This window comes from Monodon monoceros, unplaced genomic scaffold, assembly GCF_005190385.1.
Source record: "Monodon monoceros isolate NGI ecotype Baffin Bay Population unplaced genomic scaffold, NGI_Narwhal_1 Super_Scaffold_12, whole genome shotgun sequence".
NCBI lineage: Eukaryota > Metazoa > Chordata > Mammalia > Artiodactyla > Monodontidae > Monodon > Monodon monoceros.
The window spans coordinates 19,610,075-19,631,551 of NW_021703768.1; the positions used below are offsets into that span (position 1 = coordinate 19,610,075).

The 21,477-nt window shown below is 36.5% G+C and overlaps 1 protein-coding gene across 1 annotated transcript in view; it reads right to left on the reverse strand.

The window, feature by feature from the left end:
- Positions 1-21,477, reverse strand: part of LOC114892337 (cadherin-12) — a 990,049-nt gene that overhangs the window by 666,767 nt on the left and 301,805 nt on the right. Inside the window, exon 3 of the mRNA XM_029217108.1 lies at positions 13,423-13,506. The gene's annotated coding sequence lies outside the window, so the exon portion shown is untranslated. The remainder of the gene's footprint in view (positions 1-13,422; positions 13,507-21,477) is intronic.

Consider the following 21,477-nt stretch of genomic DNA (forward strand, 5'->3'; position numbering starts at 1 on the left):
CTGAAGGTCATGTGTTCCTGCAGCTAACCATGCTGTGCTGGATTATTTATTTATTTATTTATTTATTTATTTATTTACTTTTGGCTGCGTTGGGTCTTCGCTGCTGTGCGCTGGCTTTCTCTGGTTGCGGCAAGCGGGGGCTACTCTTCATTGCGGTGCGCGTGCTTCTCATTGCGGTGGCTTCTCTTGTTGCGGAGCACGGGCTCTAGGTGTGAGGGCTCAGTAGTTGTGGTGCCTGGGCTCAGTAGTTGTGGCTCGCGGGCTCTAGAGTGCAGGCTCAGCAGTTGTGGTGCACGGGCTTAGTTGCTCCGTGGCATGTGGGATCTTCCTGGACCAGGGCTCGAACCCGTGTCCCCTGCATTGGCAGGCGGGTTCTTAACCACTGCGCCACCAGGGAAGTCCCTGTGCTGGATTCTTGATCCACAAATCCTGACTAAGATGGTTTGGTCCTAGAGCTAGCCCTTTTCCTCCAGTCTCGTTATTGTACCCAGTGGAGAAAAGCCTTGGGCAGACCATTCCTTTGATGATGTTCTAAGTCTCATTCCAGGAAGTCCAGATAGCACTTGCACCTCCTACCCTAACATAGTTTTAAATGTACTTCTGCATAAAAATTAACATAGTGACATCTGTTACGTTTGACTGAACCCTCGATTTATACCAGTTTATTGGAGTGAATCACCACGATTATGCACCCCTCAGCAACACAGTTTAGATGTACTGTGATCGGCAATTACTTCTGTCTTCATCATTTCACTGCCTTGCAGTGATGCGATGGCTAATTTTATATGACTGAACTTTTTGAACCCACTTAAAGTACGATGCCACATTTCACATACTTTTGAATCATACCTAAATCTTCTGGGTCCCAGAATCCCTGATGATGACCATACCTCTCAACTCAAATTATCAGCGGAACAGTTGATGCAATGTAAGTGCTGCTTATAATTTGGGCTCATTTTATGTAAATCACTAGATGAATCCTTTTTTAAAATCTATTTTTCCCTGAATAAATTGTCCTTTGAGGTGATCTAGAAATTGAGTAAAATTCTGTCATGTAATCAAGGATGGAAGGGCATACATTTGTTCCTTTAAAGATAGAAAAGTATATAGATCCGCTGAAGTGGGAGGAAAGGCTGAGTAACTGAAAGAAGGCCAGTGTGATAGGAATACGCTGGACTGAGAATGGGCCACTGGGCAGAGTGGAGACAGGACCGGAGATGAGGCTAAGGGACCTTGAAATCTGCAATTTAATATCAGGTACCCACATTTATACAGCCAATAAACCAACATGATGAGATGGTCAAACAAAAGGAACCTGACAGATTTTGGGGATGAGGAAGGTGTGAAGAACAGAGTGACTGATGTCTGTATTGTGAGCCGGGAGATGGTCCAGGGTGTGTGGATGGGCAGGCGAGGAGGGAAGTTCTGGGCAGAGTCTGAGCAGGTGAAGGCCCCATAAGTGAGTAGGGCTGTAGCTGAGAAATGGAAGGTTTTGCAGTGCATATGGTTTAGCACAGAGTACAGGGTGGAGAGTGGCTCTAAATAAAGCTACAAAACCAATAAGGCCCGTGAGGAGCCTTGTAAGATATATAAGGTCAGGATAAATTTATCAGTAGAATTGCCTATTGCTGCTCTGGAAACACAAGGAGTGCTCTGTGATATGGTTGGAGTTCCGATTTAAGTCATAAGCATACTCCAGAGACATTTATGCCAAGTTTCAATATTCCCTAGCTTTAAGAGGACGCAGCTTGCTGTGGAATGAAATGGGATGATAATTAAACTATCAGAAGGCCACAGCACAGCATCTTGCACTATGGAAGGAATACAGGTTGCAAAAAGGAAACCCCCTTTTGTACAACGAACAGTGCAGTTATCCTATATTTCACCTCTTCTGTCAGATCCAATAGATACACAGCACATATGCTTTCTGTCTAGTTTCAAAGGTGTGCTTAGAAGACAGGCATACCTTAGGGGCAAGAGGAAGAATGGATTTCAAACAACATAGAAAGATGGAATAAATATCATGCTTAAAAAATGAATTTCTCCATCTGTCTTGTCATAAGCAGCAAAAACTTTAGAGGAGCCTACTGCTCTTCATGGAAAAATGTCTTTACAATGTTCATTAAGAATCTTTGAACACTGACCATGTTAATATGCCATTCATATGTGGGAAAATAATTATTAAAAGCTAGAAGAGGAGATTATATTTTTGTAGATATTAATTAAATTAACAGGGCTACAGGGCTCTATGTGTTATGTACAAATAATTTATTTTTCCAAGGACCTTGTGTCTACCCGCTGTTTAAATAGCAGACTAAATATGACAGTGAAGTCTTGCTATGATATGATGAGTCTGACAAGTTGAGAGATACATATATACACATAGATACACACACACACACACACACATATATATATATATATACTCATGTAAATATATAGATATATGTGTGCATCTATATGTCAGAAATAGATGTTTATTTTAAGACATTTTATTAAATGAATGGTGAAGTAATTAGCAGAACAACATAAGAAATAAATTTGGAAATATGAGAAAAACAAAGTTTAGAAAAAAAAATCACTGAGAATATAATGGAATTTATGAAAAAATATATAAACTGAGCATGAACTTCTTAAATGTTTGCAATGAGGGTTGGCTAGCTTGAAATGAAAGGAGACCTATGATTTCTGGCATCAGAGAAACTTAGAAGAGAGTATTCCATTCTCTCCAAATTCCAGAGAAAAACAAAGAAGAACATAACCTATTTATTAAAAATCACTTCAATTGATTTTTTTAAACATCTTTATTGGAGTATAATTGCTTTACAGTGTTGTGTTAGTTTTTGCTGTATAACAAAGTGAATCAGCTCTATGCACACGTATATCATATATCCCCATATCCCCTCCCTCTTGCATCTCCCTCCCACCCTCCCTATCCCACCCCTCTAGGTGGTCACAAAGCACTGAGCTGATCTCCCTGTGCTATGCGGCTGCTTCCCACTAGCTATCTATTTTGCATTTGGTAGTGTATATATGTCCATGCTACTCTCTTACTTCATCCCAGCTTACCCTTCCCCCTCCCCGTGTCCTCAAGTCCATTCTCTACGTGTGTCTTTATTCCTGTCCTGCCCCTAGGTTCATCAGAATCTTTTTTTTTTTTTTAGGTTCCATATATATGTGGTAGCATACGGTATTTGTTTTTCTCTTTCTGACTTACTTCACAGACTTCAATTGAGTTTTTACAGGGTAGACACTGCTCTAAGTACTTACAAATAGTATACACAGATATTAACTCATATAATCTTTATAACAACCCTATGAAATGCAATACTCTTCTTAGATCTATAATATTCTATATTATAGAAAAAAGAAATGAGGCATGGAGAGGTAAAATAACTTTTCCAAGCTTATACTACTAATACATAGCTATGCTGGATTCAAATATAGAGAATCCAGCAGGAAGCCTATGCTGGTACTATCTACAATTCTGTGCCAAATCTAAGACATCAAACTACTGGAAACTAAACTACCCAGGCAAACTAAAATGCCCAATGGAGTAGAAACTACTTTGTTACTCAGAATGTAATGCAAATGCTTCATTCATCATATAAGTTTGATGAAATAAAAAAGTGTTCTTTTGACTCTGAATCGCATGCTCTGGGAAAAGTGCTGAAACCTAATGTAGGTTTATTTTGACCTGCGCCACATAGAATCTTTCCTTGGTAACTTGAAATGTATATGACAGTTTGTTTTAACCATGAACCACAAGTATGTCTCTATGTGTTTTAAAATAGAATAAGAATCCCAAATGGGTTAAAGACAAACTTATATTGTACTTAAATAATCTGCATCTCCCCCCAAATTTTGGCTGCATGACTGGTTGTAAGAAGTAAGATCAGTGAGAAAGCTGTTCCTGCTAAGGGTGCTTGTACAAGGAAGTGAGGAGGGAGGGCTACAGCATGGAAGCTGTAACAAGTAAGGTTGTAGGATCAGGAGAAGATGCAGAAATCCCGAGAGTGGAACTGGAATATGATAAAAGGTCATAAAGAAACTCACAATTGTAATGAAGAGTCGATGAAACTCAGCGTTGCCACAGACTCTGCATATAAAGATGCAAGGAGTATTATCAAGAAATGATGATGCAGGGTTTCTGACCACTGGATGTGGAACAACGTACATCACTGCCAGGCTTCTAGAACTGCTTAGTGAAGCATTTCAGATGTTTCGCCATTCTAAATACCATAGATAAATACTGAGATTTTTATAGAGTTAGAAGGAGTGATTCTGTTTTGATTGTAAACCAACCAGGTAATTAATTCCTTCAGATTTATTATACATACAAATTGTAATCTTTCTTATGATATTGTACTCTGATTTTTCGAGAACTATATTTTTGTGATATCCAAAGATCAGATATAAATCTACTTTGAGGCATCTCATAGGGTAATTCCATTAATAGGATATATAGTAAATAAGTTTGAAGAAACTTTATACCTTTATCTACCTACCTATACTGTTAAAAATAGATGTTTTAAACTTCATCTACCTATATTTTCACCATGGGCATTTATTAAACAAACATTCAAATATTGCATATTATTTAAGATTAGTTTCAGCCAGCGCCCCCAAATGATAAGAAGGCACTTGTCCTAAGTGTTCTTTTCATAGTGGCATGAATTGCAGTCATAGATTGTATTGCAATAAGATACAGATACGCAATCAAAATGTTACGCCTTTGTTTTCAGGCCTGATATGACTTTTCTCGTGAGCAACACCATCTCCAGTTTAAAATTTTGTTACGTCTAAAAATTTAAGTAGTTTGTGAAGATGTATATCACGATATTTGGGATATTGTTCAGTCTTTCACATCCCTCCCTGGGCTTGTATTTAAGATAGAAGGGGCTCATGTGACCTTGTAGAGTTGGGAGGAAAGGGGCTTTCTAGAACACTGGTGATGCTGCCTTTTGGGGTGACTGCCATCTGCTCAGGTATATTGAGTCGAGTTGCTTTCTTGAGCTTACTTGTTACATATTGTTGACACTTTCAGCTAAATAAACATGTTACCTATTCTTCTCAGCTCAGCCAGGCCCTTTCTCTGTCAACCATGCTGCTCCAGCCTCTTCATTCTCCTGAGGCTGCAGGTGTTGGAGTGGCCACCTTGTACAGGTGTTTTCTCAAGTACCCAAAAGCACTGAGAAAAGATTCCTTAGCCCTCCCTGTGTTTAGCTCCATCCTTCAATGAATCACCTTGCATGCCCTGAGATGAACTGATCCTTTCTCTCATTACCATCTTAACATGCTTCCCCAAAAAACCAGCCAGCAATACTGCCCTTATGTCATATTTTTCTCATTAAACTGACCATGGGGCATTAAGCCTCGTGACTTAGCTGTTGTGGAAAGCACCATTTGTGCTGCCATCTTCTCACATCAAGCTTTCATTATCACAGAAATATTAGAGCAATTTCATGATTTCTTTTGCCACACCTATCCCTTAATACTAAATGGGAGCTAAAGGTATTTAGGAAAATATTTTTCTTAACCACTCCCTTCAAGCTACTGCCTTGATGTTGAAAATTAACTCTGTCTTTATTTTGTTTCCATTGCTGTCTCATAAAAATTTTGCTCACCAATCCATCAACATTGCTCTTGTCCACGTAAACAACAAAATTTAGGTCGTGAATCCCAATGGTCTGTTCTCAGTCCTGATTTCTTTCTTTTTTATTTTTTTTCGGATTGATCGGCTACACTTGACCCAGTTGAAACACTTCCTTCATGTGATGTCAGGACACCTCTCTTCTTGTTCCACTCCTGCACTGACCCCTTTTTTTTTTTTTTCAGTTCTTCTTCATCTCCCGGACTTCTTTTCACTATAGCTCCCCTGAACCTAGTTCTTGTATCTTTACTGTTCTCTAAACTTGCTCCATTAGAGACCTAATCCTGTATCAAGTTGTTTAAACCCATTTTACTGTGAGGATATAGTAGTGGCTAAGAGCATGGTATCTAGGGATGGACTGCCTGTGTTAAAATCCCAGTTGTGCCACTTACCAACTATGCAATCTTGGAAAACATTACTTTACCCTCTTAGTCTTATTTTCCTCCTCTATAAAATGAGGATAGTATTATTAGTACCTGTCTCATAAATCTGTTATGAGGATTAAATTAAATGAGCCATTACATACAAAAAGCTTAGAAAAGCACCTGATATATAGGGGATTTTATATTTTTGTTTAACAATGCATACAGGTCAAATGTCATAGGATTTATACACCAGAGGAACTCATTCCTGAATTTCATATAAATATATCCCACTGCCTAGTCAACACTTCTTTAAGATGTTTAAAGGCAGCTCAGACTTTGCATACTCAGTTAATGGCAAAACCATCCTCCAACCTTGCAGGCCACACATCATGGAGTTACCCTGGACCTCTCCCATCTTTTCACACCACACATATCATTCGCCACCAAATCATCTAGTCTCAATCTTCCTACTTCTCACTCTTTGGTCTGCTGTCTCCCAGTTCCCAGCTATAATCATCGCACACCTGTGTTATTATCATTGCCTTAAGAAGGATTCTCTAATTCCAGGACTGTGCCCCTATAGTGCATCATCAACACTGCAGCCAGAAAAGTCCCCTTCAAAGATAAGATGCCTCGGGCTTTCCTGGTGGCGCAGTGGTTGAGAGTCCGCCTGCCGATACAGGGTACGCGGGTTCGTGCCCCAGTCCGGGAGGATCCCACATGCCGCGGAGCGGCTGGGCCCGTGAGCCATGGCCGCTGAGCCTGCGCGTCCAGAGCCTGCGCTCCGCAACGGGAGAGGCCACAACAGTGAGAGGCCCGCGTACCGCAAAAAAAAAAAGATAAGATGCATCATGGTACTGCTCTACCCAGGTCCATCCAATGCTTTCTGGTCTCACTCAGAGGAAAAAGCAAAGTCCTTACCCTGCCCATGAGGTCCACTGTCTATCAGAGCTCATTTCCTACACTCCTTTCCCACTCTCTCTCTCAGCTTCTGTCGCACTGATCTTGCTGGGTTTTGATGATGTACGTCAAATAGCTCCCACCTTTTCACCCTGAAATGTGTAGTTGACTTCACAATGCTGTTCTTGAGATATTTGCATGGTTGCTCCCACATTTTTCTCACATCTTTCCAAATGTCATTTTATTGGGAAGACCTTCAGTTAACCATGTTTTTAAATTCTGCAAAATACTATTTCCCCTTTGCTCTCCAGCACAGAAACTTCCTATCACTCTTCTCAGCTTATTTTTGGTACAGCATTTCTCATTTTCTATAAATTGATTTAGCTATAATTTAAATATGATTTACATGTTATATAATTTCTTTACTTTTATTCTTTTTGCAAAAATGTAAGCACCAACATGGTTAGTAATTTTTAATGATATGTTTCACAAATTTATACACTACCCAGAGAGTCCTTGGCACAAAGTAATGTACAGATTGTTTTCAATAATATTTTTGAGTAAATTAATCCATGAATCTGTAGTATAATTTACGTCCCCTCCCTACCAAGCACTGGATGCTTTATTTAAACTAGGGAGACAATCATTAAGGAAAAAACTAAAGAGGATAAGTGAATTAATTTTTGTCTGCATGTCACCCACTCTACAGAGGTATCTGAAATATAAAAAATAATTTTAAAATGATATTAAAATACATTTAAAATATAATATCATTTCTCTCTATTCTCCCTATTTAATAATAATTTAAAAACTAATTTTGATATGTAGACATAGATGCAAATATTTGCTCTTTTTAAATAGTAGCTTATTGTTTTTTAGCAGACTCTGGGACCCATAAGTTTGTGATTAAATAGCAGGTGTAGTTATGAAGTCAAAAGTGATTTAGCCCATTTTTAGTGCAAAAATATACAGCAAGTTTCTCCCATTTACTTAATACTGGTTTTAGTTTATGTGGCAACGAAGCCTCACTGAGTCTCAAAGTTCTATGCCCTCCTTGCCTTGAATTGGTCCTGGGAAGTTCAGTACAATGTTGTTAGAAAACATATAAAGGAACAACTAAATGCAATGACATACAATACAACAAAGCTGTTTTACTCTAAAATCATTACACAAGCTTGTATCAAAGCATATGGTACTTAATCACCATTCCAGAGGAAGGAAAAGTGGTAGCTAAAAAGATGTTTGAGGGCTTCCTTGGTGGCGCAGTGATTGAGAATCCCCCTGCCAATGCAGCGGACACGGGTTCGAGCCCTGGTCCGTGAAGATCCCACATGCCAGGGAGCAACTAAGCCTGTGTGCCACAACTACTGAGCCTACGCTCTAGAGCCCGTGAGCCACAACTACTGAAGCCTGCTCACCTAGAGAACCTGCTCTGCAACAAGAGAAGCCACTGCAATGAGAAGCCCGTGCACCGCAATGAAGAGTATTAGCCCCTGCTCGCTGCAACTAGAGAAAGCCCACGTGCAGCAACGAAGACCCAACGCAGCCCAAAATAAATAAATAAATACATTTATATATATATATATATATATATATAAAGATATTTGGACTAAATTAGAGTAGTATAGGATTACCTGCCAAATGGAAAGAAAGGTTATTTGTCTCAAGCTTGAAGTATAGAAGAGGGTTCACCCCGTGCAGAGGCAGCCCAAATTAAAAGATGTGCTATTCTGCTCTGCTTTTCAAAGACAAGTTGTGGTGTTCCAAAATGTCAGATAAAATCATGTTCAAATATGAACTCAAAATACATTTCAATGCTAAATATAAATATATATTTTAATTATCAGCCACTCTGGGTTTACAACACTATAGCTCCCCTTAACTCAAATAGATAATTAGGTATTGGCTACATTAAAAGAAACATTGCCAAGGGATATTTGATATTAAACCAGGGAATCAGAAACTGGAATCTACTTGTGTCTCCTTAATAGGCTCAATAATTATCCTTGAAAAATGATTTTACTATTCTCTGCTCTGTCCTGGTGTTTTTATAAAATTGCCAAGTTCAGTTGTATTATGAATGTGATTTAAAAGAATACTGAGAAAATTAACAAATTACTACTTTTCAAGAGCTTTAAAATTTGATTAAAGTTTCTATCTTCAACAAAAAATGAAACCTCTTACTGTGCATGATTTACTCATTTGCATCCAAAGACCTTTGATTAGAATAATTTTTCAAATATAAACAATTAGTAACAGGCCATTTGTTTACTAAATGTTATAGAAGAGACCCAGCTGTCTTTATCTGCTTCATTTGACTATTCTGAATTTACAATTTTCTCATGACATTTCACTATTTAAACACGTTTAACTAAACATGAAGATCTTTTGGGATTGGATATTTTAAGGTTATCTTCCATATACTGTCAAAGAAGAAACATGTTTCAATCTGAGAAAATGATTAGCTTTTCCACGTAAGTTGACTCCACTTTTAATACACCCTCGAAATATATCTCATCACTTACTCAATTTATTAGGATGTAGAAGGGGCCTCTTTAAAATCAACTTTAAAATTATGTTCTGCTGACTTGCAAATGGCAGGTCAATGCTAACTGAGAGAAGCCTTAAAAACCCTTGACACATTTTATCACTGCACAAGATTGCGTGCTCTCTGTGTCCTAATCCTTGGCTTTCCAATATTGCCTTTACGAGGTTAAGAAGATGAATGTTCATTGCTTTTAATCCTCACCATGATTTATGAGCCTCTTGGTATTCTTTCCCCAGAGCAGCTACAACTGTGTGGTTGTTCTGCCTGCTGCTTAAATTACAGACATCTGCAAAGTAAATTATGGATTGTTGTCCCATAGACCATAACAAAGCATTCGCTTCATCTCTCCTGCAGGATTTTTTTTTTTTATTATTAGAACAAAGACCATGTGCATTTTTACTTACTTGTGTACTGAAGAATTTTAAGCTAAACTGAATGATAGCACAATGGCCTGAATTATGACCTGTCACATAACATCAAAGCAGCATGACATATAAATAGGACTGCTTTAAAGCTAGAAAAAAAAACCCTCCCATTTATTTATCTTTCTTCTTTATTTAAGGAATACCACCTTTAGGTTCTCAGAAGGAAGGTAACCTTTAAAATTAGCTAAAAATATGTGCTATGGAATAAAGATGCAGGTAAGTGACCTGAGTCTCCAAGCAAGCAAGATTTTAAGAGCATCTTGTGGATATTTAAAACTAAATATTGAGCAAATAAAGAGAAAATTACACGAAGGAGAATCCATGGAAGATTGGAGCATCTTTTTTCAGATTTTTTTTTTCTTGTACTGATATCACTGGTAGCAAACCTGTTTTAATATCCTGGAAGCATGTCACAATCATGAGGAACTGGAACAATTCTTTCTTCTGAATAAAAAGCCTAGCAGAGTCTAAGTTGAAATAGTCAACTCGCTCTGTATTTTCCTTTCTTTTCTGTGCTTATTATTCTGTGTCTATGATGAATCATAATTCCCAATGACAAGTCCGTTGTGCAATCCTAACAGGCATGTTTCAAATGACTAACCTTTGACAATTACCCAAAAATAGAAATATTCCAGCATTTATTTTCTTCATATGCGCTAATTGCAACCCAAACAATAACCCATCAGGGGAAAACTACACTAACAAAAAAAAATTTTAATGATTTTTAATAATGCCTTACAAAGTATATTTCTTTCTTAAACAGATGGCTCTGCAGTTCATTTTTGAACCCTACTGTCAACTCAGCAGGATGTTGTGAGCACTAAAACCAGATATGCTCTAATCCAGTCCTAGCTGAGCAGATCTATTGCTCCCTTGGTGTCCATCAGATTGTGTTTCACCTCGTCACGGCTGAGAGGCGATATTCTCTCAGTGTCAGGACCTGATATTCATACCTACGGCCTAAGGACTTTATTTTTCAAGATAGATCCTTGATTTGTTTGCCTCTGTGTCAGTCTCAGTCTCTGTGTTAATTCCCAACATTTTCCTTTTGCAACCACACTTCACCTCTTTGTCCTATTGAAATGTTATAAAATCCACCACATATGAAATAATATTACATATCTTCATGCCTTTTATACATCTATACCCTCTTATTTACATATTTGTATGTACTTCTTTTTAAAATCAGCTCAAATGGCCTTTTCCTGTGTTTTCCCTTCCCTTTCAACCAAAACATGAAGAATGGAATCCCATCCCAACTTCCCTGCAATCATAGCATTTTTCATGTTGAAACAAAAAAGGATTCTATAAATAGTCAAGCGTGCTGTTTGACCATATGAAAAACACATGATTTATTTCTTTTCTTTTTTCTTTTGACATAATTTATAAAAATAATCTAATTACTTATTAGGCAATCATGGACATAAGTAAGAAGTGAGTAGAATAAACAGTAAATTTTGTGAAATGTTAAAGGAGAAATAGACTGCTCTTTCTTTGTTCAGAAAAGAATTTACAGAAGGAGGTGCTGGGATTGTAAACAGGCTCCAGGACATTAATGTATTGAAAAATAAATTAACAGTAGACAAATATTTTAATACTAAATTTGTTTCCCTTGACACCTATATCGTCAATGTTCTTGGATATCACTGTCTATTTTTTTTTTCCTTTTCTGGCCACGCCATGCAGCTTGTGGGATCTTAGTTCTCTAACCAGGGATTGAACCTGGGTCCCGAGTCCTAACCACTGAACCACCGGGAAGTCCCTCAGTCTATTCTACTATATCATTCCACTGAGATTACTTTCAGGTCTATTTTCACATGTGAAATTTATGAAAACCCTTATGCTAAAAGGGAAACAATTTCAAGCCATTCTCTTCAAATGTCTTCTGCATTAATTTGAACTCTCTCCTGACTGAAAACAAGTGAACATTCTAATTTCTTTAAATTTACTCATTCTCAAGTTATTATCTCTAAACTATTCTTAAGTAAAATGATTATCAAGCTCATATATTTCTTTTAATCTTCAGTTATAGCACAGGGAGAACCAAAGGACATTTAAAAAGAGTATGTTTCTCTTTCATCTGGATCTTTGGACGTTTTAATGCTTCATTAAGCTTTAAAGTGAAAGATGCAAAGTCTTGCATTAATAATTATAATGGTATGGTATTAATTTTGTATTACTCATTCTTGTATCACAGATAATATTTAGCTTGGTGAAATCATGGTCTTGTAAGAAGGATCTGTTTCTGGTTAAAGGAATAAAATGTGAAGTGTTAACCTCTCTTACCCTATCAATCCTAGTATAAGTTCTGGAATAAAAACCCCACTCCAAAATTATTTAGAATCAGAGATTTCAAAACTATTCAAATTTTCTATAAAATACAAAGATTTTACAAAGTAAAAGTAAGATATTTTCTATAAGGTAGATCTGAATATTGATGAGAACAAATTAAAGGATAAATGGATGACAACAAAAGGATTAGGAATCAGTAGTGTTTGAAATATAAAATGGTTAATAATTTTATTTCAAAGTTTTAATACTGAAAAAATTTAAAATTTGTCCTCAGATCTGACAAATTGAAGTTAATTGATGTTGTAAAGGTAGATTAACGCATAACATTTTTGAATGAATGTATCTCATAAAAGAAAAGTTAAAAACAAAAAGAAAAGGTATAATTTTTCTATTTATTAAATATGAGTATGCAGAGAGACTTTGAACAAATATCACAGCAAGATCCATAAAGCCACATTAGCTTAATTACATAGTTGCCTTATCTCTTTAACCTTTTCTTTCTGAGCTATTATATCATGGTTAATCTTAATTGATCACAGATTGAGAACTGAGAAAATGAAACTTGTTTTGACTGTAGCCTAAGAATAGATGCTACATTTACCAAGCAAGGAGTGTCAAGGTGGTGCTTTAATTATTGTTTCTAGAAGGTTAACTGTAGATGTCTAAATCTCAGGGTTTAGATTTCTCATCAGCAAAGGAAAATCAGCCTACAATTGCCTTCTGAAGAAACAATGAACTAGACTCTGTCATATTAATATTAATAAAGACGAGAATTTGTGACATTGTCTCTTTGTTCTTGTGTCAGAGCTTCATCTTCAAAGGTTTGCCTTTGAGATAAGACATACCCAATTTAACAAAAGTAATATCCACTAATTATGAGGGAGTGGGCAAAGTGTCACAAAAAAGAATATAAAAGGAAGAAAATCAATTTATGTTCTTTTGGAAGTACATAGCCACTAGGTCTTCTCAAAAATCTGCATGTAAATTGAAACAGTGTGAGAAAAATATAATAAAGTAGCTCAAATGTACAGAATCCTTGCTAAAAGAAATGGTTACTTAGGTTTCATGGTTCTGTTATTTTATGTCAACCACCTGTAAGTATATAAACAATTGAATATTCTGATTTCTAATGAAACAAGTATTTTAAATAGTAAAGAAGTTTTAAAAAGAATTTGAATTTTAAAGTATTTATTAAGAGGTTAAAAGCATACATCTTGATGATATTTAAATGGCACTTACCTTTAAGAAGGCTGGCATCCTTTAAAACTCGAAAGTGCTATTGAGTTCCAAATGGACTATATTCCCAAATAGAGTCGAACAGAGCTGGAAAGACAAACATACACAGAGTTGTCATGTCAAATATGTTTTTCTAACATATATTTTAGAACATTTACTTAAAGCTTCAAAGACAGTTCAGAGTTCTTGTATACCCCCATCTAATTTCTCCAATTGTTAGTGTTTTATATACAATAGTTTATTTGTCACAACTTTTGATACACTGTGATACATGAACTCAAATAAACTAATATAGATACTTTTTTCTGATTTCAGAAGTTTTTCTCCTAATGTTCTTTTCTGTTCCAGATGTATTGAATTTAGTCTTTACGTCTCCTCACCCTCTCCTGGACAGTGATAGTTTCTCAGATTTTCCTTGTTTTTGATGACCTCATGCGTCTTGAAAAGTAGTGATCAGACATTTACATATCTTTCAATTGGAATTTTCCTGATGTTTTTCTCACAATTAGATGAAGGGGGATGAATGATCTAATTTTTTTTTCATTAGACTGGTTTTTGGAGGAAGACTACAGAGGTAAAGTCATTCTCACCACTTCATATCAAGGGCGCATGTCAACCAGCATAACTTATTACTGTTGATACTAATCTTGATCAGCTGACTGAGACAGTGTTTGTCTCAATTCTGTACTGTAAAGTGACTTTTCTTCTCCCTTTCTATACTGTGCCCTGTAGAAGCAAGTCACTAAGTGCAGCCCATGCTCAAGGGTAAGAAGTCCACCTCCTTGTGGGGGAAATAACTACAAAATTTATTTGAAATTTTGTCTGTAGGAAAGATTTGCCTATTCTCCCCATCTTGTTTGTGTATTTATTCATTCAGTAATTTATGTATATCAGTGTGAACCCATGGATATTTTGTATTTTGTGTTATAATTTAATTCCACACTATTTTGTTGCACAATTCGGTCCAGCTTTGGCCTTTGTGAGCTCTTTTCACTTGGCTTTGTATCCTTTAGACATACCACATCACTATGTTTATCGAGCTTACATTTTCAGACTCCTTTCTTAACTTCTGATACTCTAAGATAGTCCATGCTAATATTATATGCCCTAGACTCAGCAATATTTCAAGGATGCTGGTTGCTTTTAGTGTAGAATGGTCTTAGGAACCAAGATCTAGGCACTAGGTGTTTTCCTTGCTACTGGAACACCACTGCTTCTAAACCTCCTCCAGGGACTGAGCTAGGAAATATGTTATTTATACTAACTTGTGTATATTCACATATCCATAATTGTTTCTGATGTTTCTAAACAATATTTTATACTGTTATCTCTGACTCTTATCATATATTTCAAATAAACAGCATCTTGGATTTAGTAGAATATATTATTGGAAACACATCTTACATTTCTGTTTGAAATGTTTCTATTTGAGTAATATATTGGGAGTGAATCTAAAAAGATGCCCACCCAAGTGAGAAAATACATGCCTGGTGTCTGATTCTGAAGAATCTTAGGGAAAGTTCATGGACTTTTATTGTCATTCATTCCTACTGAAGTTCCTCATGCTTGGAAAAGGAAAATAACCTTTAATAATGAGTGCACACAACCACAGCTACCTGATTGTTTTTTGTCAAATATAGACAGAAAAAATAAAAAGAGCATGAGGAAATATAAAGTAGTTATTAACTAATATATTTTCTTCTGTTGATATCACTGTGTCTAGGTTTTATATGATTAGATTTTCTTTAAAGGATGAAAAGTCTGAGATATCAAATTTACCTATCTGAGAAATTTTATTTTTAATAAATTTATATAATAATGAAAATTAATATATATATATATATTAGCCATTATAACTAAATTCTAATCAGAATGCTTAGAAGCGCTTATCATCATTTTTATCACAAAAATATTGAGTGGAAAGTATGGATAATAATAGACTAGGGCTTCCCTGGTGGCGCAGTGGTTGAGAGTCCGCCTGCCGATGCAGGGGACACGGGTTCGTGCCCTGGTCCGGGAAGATCCCACATACAGCGGAGCGGCTGGGCCCGTGAGCCATGGCCACTGAGCCTGCGCATCCGGAGCCTGTGCTCCGCAACGGGAGAGGCCACAGCAGTGAGAGGCCCGTGTACCGAAAAAAAAAAAAAAAAAAAATTCTATTCGAAACTTTGGTTAAAAGGTACCAGGACCTGTATCACTTTCTTCTGACTGTGGCAAGAAATTCCCACAAAGGTAGGGGCTTCGAAACAATAGAAATGTATTCTTTCACAGTTCTGAAGGTCAGAAGTCCAAAACCAGTATGATTAGATGAAATCAAGGTGCTAGCGGGGCTGCTCTCCTATCAGTGTCTAGGGAAGAATGCATTCCTTGCCTGTTTTAACCTTCTAATGCCTGCCATAATGCTTTGTCTTGTGGCCACATTATTCCAGTCTTAAAGGCTGGCATCGTCAAATTTCTCACTCCTCCTTAACATGCTTTCCCCTCTGTGTGTTTCAAATCTCCCATATGGTTTCACTTATAAGTATACATGTTACTGCATTTCAGGCCCATTCAGATAATCCAGGATAAACTCCCCATTTAAAGATCCTTAGTAAAGACCATTTCTTGCCATATCAGGTAACAGTCATAGGTTTCATGAATTAGGATTTGGCTATATAGTTTGTGAGTCTATTTTTCAATCTACTACTGATTACCTTATAAATTTCCTTCCTATCCCCTTCTATAGAAGAGAAAAAAATATTAGGATAAAACAATTTCCTCATGAGTCTATTTCACGTAAGATAGCGTATATAGTTCTGGTAACATTAGAAATATAATTAGACACAATGAAAAAGTGTTTTAAAATACCGTTTAAGATAATATAGGATAGGCATAATTTTAAGTTGCTTGGAGAGACAGATGGATATTACTTAATAATATAACTTAAATAATTGATTAGTTCTTTTCCTTGTAGACTAGGATCACTGATAACCTACAATTATGTTGTGATAAACTGAATAAAATGACAGAACTGATGTTTCAGAATTATGGCTCTATAATCTTCAGAAAAAATCTTAACTAAGCAAACCTTTACAAAAAATTTAAAGGAAACACCTTATAAATTCTGAAGCATATTACATTTGTACATTATTACTATTGGCACAATTTATCTCTTCCGTTTGGTCAGTTTTCAAGGGACCCTGACACTAAGAAAGTAGCTAGCAATAAAATAAGAGGCGTTAGCAATAAAGGAAGAATGGGAGCTGATAATTCAGGAAATTATCACAAATAAAGGCATGAATGGTTTAATGGGATTTAAATTCCCACTGCTGTTAAGAGAATCCAGCTCGCAGGGCATATGAACTAAAGGAACTAGAGATGAGATACTTGCATGTAAGGGGTATGTAGAAGAGTAGCCCCATCTATGGAATGAAATTAGAAAAACCTTCTACCCATCAGTTCTGAGAAGCTACACAAATACCAGGTGCTCACCACGCACCATAGATAGAAAAGATGTCATCCTTGAGAAAGCAGATGGCAAGTGTGGACCTAATGTGCATATGAAGTTTAAATTCATACGCATATATGGTATAGGGACTCCAACCCAAAACATGAACATGAAACTTGGTATGGCACTGGTGAAACCAGTAGAGACTCAGCAGAGCAAATGCAAAACATCTTAAAGAGGTTCTTTCACAATCTAAGACATTAGACTCCCATAGTAGGGGTCATGAGGGGAAGCCAGAGAAAAAGCAAAACACCATGAATGAAAGTTAGCAGAAGCAAGTAAATGAAAGATTTGTTTCTTAAGAACTAGAAATAATAGAACAATCCATAAAAGACATATCATAAATATATTTAATTTCTTCTGAGTTAAAAAATAAGAGAAAAATTATAAGGTAAGAGCATGTCAGAACTATAACAAACAAGTTGAACCAAAATTAAAAAAAAAATATATATATATATACACACCTAGAAGCAATCTCATGAGCCATGTCTAGCTAATCCTAATACTCATTTGAAAGAGCAAAACCCAAGAAGTACACAGATTATGCTGGAAATATAAAAATAAAAAAGTTCTCCCTATCAGATACCAAAAATTATTATAAAAGAAAGAAAAAAATCTTGTATTGCTACTGGCACAGATAGAGCCCAAACGATTTATTCAGTATAAGGGAAAATTGAGAAATAATGTTATACCTATATGGAAACTTGATATAGAGAAGAGATGTCATCAAAATTAATAAGAAAAGAACAGAATATTAAATTAAATAAGTGGTGCTGGAACAATTTGCTAGGCAGATGCACAAAATGAAAGTAGATTTCCTTCATCATACAATGCACAAAATAATTTTCAGATGTGTAGAGAAACAAAAGCTTAAAATATAAAAGAAAATACAGAATATTTTATGAAATATGAATTAAAAAGTTTTCTTTAGTGAAAATTTAAAAGCACAAATCAAAATGATACATTTGAATTAGAATTAAATCATGTATTCAAAATTAAACTTTACAAACAAAAGGAAAATCTATGGCAGGGACTGAGAAGACACTTGTAATTTATGGAGCAAAGTTTAGAGTATAGATTATATTAAGAACTTCAATAATCAATAAAAACATTACATTTACAAGGCTAGAAGCTGGATATTCATATAAAATAAAAACAGGACTGCCAGTAAGCATATAAAAAGAACTTCAACTTTAGCCATTATCAGGAAGATGCAAAATAAACAGCAATGGCATAGTATTTCATAGTTAGACTAGCAAAAAGAAAAAAATTTAAAAAGTTAAATATAAAGCCTGAAATTATTAATAATTTCAAGGGAATGAAGTGATGGAAACTTTCATATAGAGTTGGAAGTGATCACTAACACAACTGCTTTGAAGAATAATTTGGCAATATCTGGTAAAGGTGAAAATGCAGGTAACCTTTGCCCCAGCAATTCCACTCCTGTATGTACATACTAGACTAATTCTTGCACATGTGCACAAAAATGTTTGCACAAGAATGTTTGGTGCAACTTTGTTCAAATTCTTAAGGCAATTAGTATTTTTGAAACCTCTTGATTCATAACAAAGGCAAATAGAACTAAACGCCTTATATAACTATTTCAACTGAACTTAATTATGAAATATTTTTACTTATAATTTATTGGAAAATATTTAAACTATTTTTGATATCTGTATGTTCACATGTATGTATAATTGTAGGTTTGGGAGTTTGTGTGCATGTGTGCTAAGTATATACGATATCAGATAAGAAGGGTAAAGGTTTGCTTTATTATGTTGTAATCATAGTTAAGAATATCAAACCTAACTTATTCAAGAACAATCACAAAAACAAATCAGATTTATGTATTACTAAGTTGAGTTATGAATACATAAACATTTGAAAACACAGTGGGCCAGCACCATGAACTCTTTTTTTTTTTTTTTAAACATCTTTATTGGGGTATAATTGCTTTACAATGGTGTGTTAGTTTCTGCTTTATAACAAAGTGAATCAGTTATACATATACATATGTTCCTGTATCTCTTCCCTCTTGCGTCTCACTCCCTCCCACCCTCCCTATCCCACCCCTCCAGGCGGTCACAAAGCACTGAGCTGATCTCCCTGTGCTATGCGGCTGCTTCCCAGTAGCTATCTACCTTACGTTTGGTAGTGTATATATGTCCATGCCTCTCTCTCGCTTTGTCACAGCTCACCCTTCCCCCTCCCCATATCCTCAAGTCCATTTTCCAGTAGGTCTGAGCACCATGAACTTTAATAAAAGAGGATAACACTAGAGTCAGGAGAAATATCATACTTAGCTAAAGCTCTTAGGTGACAAAGCAGTAAGACCAGACACACATTTTACCAGTAAAGAGAGTATATTAAATAATTAGATAAACTCTCTTGTATTATTCTGCCTGCTTCTGGCATAAAAATAAATCCCCTTGTAATTAGCTAACGTACTTCACTGTGGGGTAGTGGTAAAGATGTACAGCAATGAAAATAAATGACACTAGAAAGACATAGGCTGAGGGAAGTGTCAAAAAACAAACAAAACAGATAGTATAATAGTTGTGCTTCAACAAGACACAGGGCATTAGTTCAGCATAAGCACAGCCTGCAAGAACACAGTTCATGAAACCATTTTAGCTAAGGTAAGAAAACCCAGGACTAATACTAGCTGAGGACAAGTAGTTATCAAAAATTGGGTAAAGGGACTCACTGCAAAAACTGCAACTTTGAAGTAGATCTTGGAAGATTAATAGCAATTTTCCAAGGAGAGAAAATATGAGAAGGGTTTCAGAAGGAAGGAATAATGTGGTCACAAGTGGAGAGGTCACTGGGATCTGAGGATCAGTGCACCTTTGGGACGGCCTCAAAATAGAGTAACTTGTTGAAATATTACAAAAGTGGTGGCCAACAAAGCCAAGTCAAAAAAAAAAAGGCTCCGAGCGCGCAGGCTCAGTGGCCATGGCTCATGGGCCCAGCCGCTCCGCGGCATGTGGGATCTTCCCAGACCGGGGCACGAAGCCACGTCCCCTGCATAGGCAGGTGGACTCTCAACTACTGCGCCACCAGGGAAGCCCTCTTCGGTTTATTTTTAACCCTGATCTAGCCACGGTACTGCAGTACAGTAATTCATTATTTCCTTGTCTCTACTCTCTCCTTCCTTGTCTTTTGTTTCTCTATTTACATTTTACCAGAATCTAAGTCAACACGATTCTTTCCTCTTCCATCAACCAAGCATCTAGCTACTGAGGGAGAAAATATCTCACAATTTTATAGATTCATGCCAGTACAGATGCCTGGTCTCCAACCTGAACTGGGCCCTCCATGCTTCCAAGGCTATTTTTCATGGATTTTTAAAATCAACTTTCATGATCATTCCCACAGCAACTCTCTGTAGAGCTACCCCTAGGGTGTTCAGGGCCTTGAGAGGTATTTTTGTGGGCTTCTGTCTATATAAACAATTTTTTAAAAATCTGTTCTATAAAATCTATGGGCTCATCTGAGGTATGGTGACATATTGATAAAGATTAACAATGAGAGTACAAATGAGGTATTAATGTATTTTTTTTTTTTTTTTTTTACTGCCCAAACAGTGCATGTTAACATTATTCTTAGTGTTCAGGGACCTCCTCTACCTTTTCAGGTTCAGGAACCATCTTGGTGTCCTTTGCCATCAAATGCATCATTACTGGCTAATTTTATATGCTCCCCTACCAGAAAAAGGTAGCAGCAGTATTATTATTCACAATGACTCTTCGGAGTCTGTTTATATTGAAACAATCAGATCTTTTGCCTCTTCAGTTCCCTAATGCCACTTACTAATGAAGTTTATATCATTACTCATCCATCGTACTGTCTGTGAATATTGGCTTTCAGTGACTCTCTCAAAGCTTGTGTCTAGGTTTTGATAATGACAATGAATGCAATTCTTTCATAGATTAAGTAGAAAAATGGGAAAGATTATTTTTTTCTGAGACATATTAAATTTGCTATTTGGAATTTTATAGCATAAATGTAGAACAATACAGCTTCCAACCATGTTTTTCTTGCACTAGTTACCATAATCCTTAAATTCCTAGAATGTGGTCAAATGCGTTGGCCTCTCCTTGAACCTCTACTCTCCCACTGGATGAAACAGTGGGCAAAGGACATAGCAGAGCAAGAGGAACAGTCTACTGGCACAAGAAATGCTTGTCCTTTGTTCAACACAGCCTAAGACTAACCCAGGGTTAGTCTTCACAATGACATGTGTCATCACACTGATCAAAATCTAGAGAAAGCACAATAATCACAGTAACTAGCATGATGGCTAGTTGTCATTACTGAGCAATGGCCTTTAGGAAACCCACCGAGAGAGGCTCAGTCAACGCTAGAGGACTTCCTGACATGAGGTCTGGACCTTGCCTAGCACTGGTAACCTTCCTGGGTGCCAGTGTCCAGGGGCACACTCCTCCAAGATGGCTTTGCCAGTGCCAGGTATTCCAAGCCACCAGAGGGAGGCAGAAGATTTTGCAATAGACACTTTGGTGACAGGAACACAGGTGGGACAAGATCTGGTGTGCCCTGTCCTGACATAC